The sequence below is a fragment of the Montipora capricornis genome, chromosome 3 (genome assembly GCF_036669925.1).
Source record: "Montipora capricornis isolate CH-2021 chromosome 3, ASM3666992v2, whole genome shotgun sequence".
Lineage (NCBI taxonomy): Eukaryota > Metazoa > Cnidaria > Anthozoa > Scleractinia > Acroporidae > Montipora > Montipora capricornis.
The window spans coordinates 61423738-61424949 of NC_090885.1; the positions used below are offsets into that span (position 1 = coordinate 61423738).

Consider the following 1212-nt stretch of genomic DNA (forward strand, 5'->3'; position numbering starts at 1 on the left):
CCATCGATCGAAGATGGAACAACCAGACTCACCCGGGTCAATCCTGTCGAAATACGAGTGTAAAACTATCGTGTCCTACACCAAATGCTAACCATCGAAGTGACTAGTGTCTCTGTTGCATCATTTCCAAGTCGCTCGCAAAAAGAAACTAACATTTCATATCCGCTCGCCACACCATCTCACTGTGTGTTGTATGTCCGATCTTCTCGAATGTCCGAACTTTCGAGGTTTGTTTACATGAAAAGTCACGTGACACTACACGTGAAAGCGAGCGCTCAGAAGGTCAATTGTCCTGCCTTTTAAAATTAAAAAAGCTTCCCTGGCCTTACGGATCGAGTCTCTGTTAGTAAATATTTTTTCGATAGGGATTAATTGCATGTCCTTGGAGATGTTGTGGGGAGAGGAGAGGAAATGTTCTGCGACTGTAGTAGGTTTGGATTTGGTGTTAGCGTGATCTAAAGTGCGGCGGTGTTCATTAAAACGGTCTTTTAAACGGTCTTTTAATCTTTGTACACTCCAATGTTTTATCACATTTTTTCCAGTATAACGTCAACATCCATTTGCTATATATATATATATGTACATAGAAGCAATTCAATGTAAACTCTCATTGTACCTGAAGAAGGCTGGTTTGGCCAGCCGAAATATAGTACATCACTAAAATCAAATCTACGTTGTATCGGCTTTTGCTTAAAATATTTAGTTTCTTTTTTTTGGCCCCACCGAAACTCGTTCCCAAACATTCCAACTCGAGGCTCGGGGTACGAAATTTGTTGTCTATGTCCAATATTGCCGCCGCGCGAATAAGACCCATTGAGTCAGGTTGTATATATGATAAAATCTCCGTTTGTTACTAAGACACTTTTCTTAAAAAGATTTTTCAATTTATGATGACACTACATTATTTTATATTAATACTATTTAATATAGACCTTTGGATAAGTGCATGATTATACCACACCACAGGCGACCAAAACTCATAATTCGAATGTTCAGTTAACTTAACGTAGCAATTTGTAGGGTTTATATGGGAAACATGAAATGCCGGAAAAAATCGGGTAATCCTAATTTACAGCGACGAAAATAAATACAATAAACTTACTTTTTCTGCATCTTGTGTCGATTTGAGGCCTTCTGGGTTAGTTCAAGTTTGAAATTTGCTCCTATCCTTCAGAAAAAGAGAAAAGAAACAAAGAAAGTTAAGTGACACAC

General features: G+C 38.2%; 1 long non-coding RNA gene across 1 annotated transcript in view; it reads right to left on the reverse strand.

Moving 5' to 3' along the window:
• Positions 1-203, reverse strand: part of LOC138043603 (uncharacterized) — a 2408-nt gene extending 2205 nt beyond the window's left edge. The window contains exon 1 of the long non-coding RNA XR_011131298.1: positions 33-203. This is a non-coding gene — a long non-coding RNA (uncharacterized lncRNA). The remainder of the gene's footprint in view (positions 1-32) is intronic.
• Positions 204-1212: the final 1009 nt, after the last annotated feature.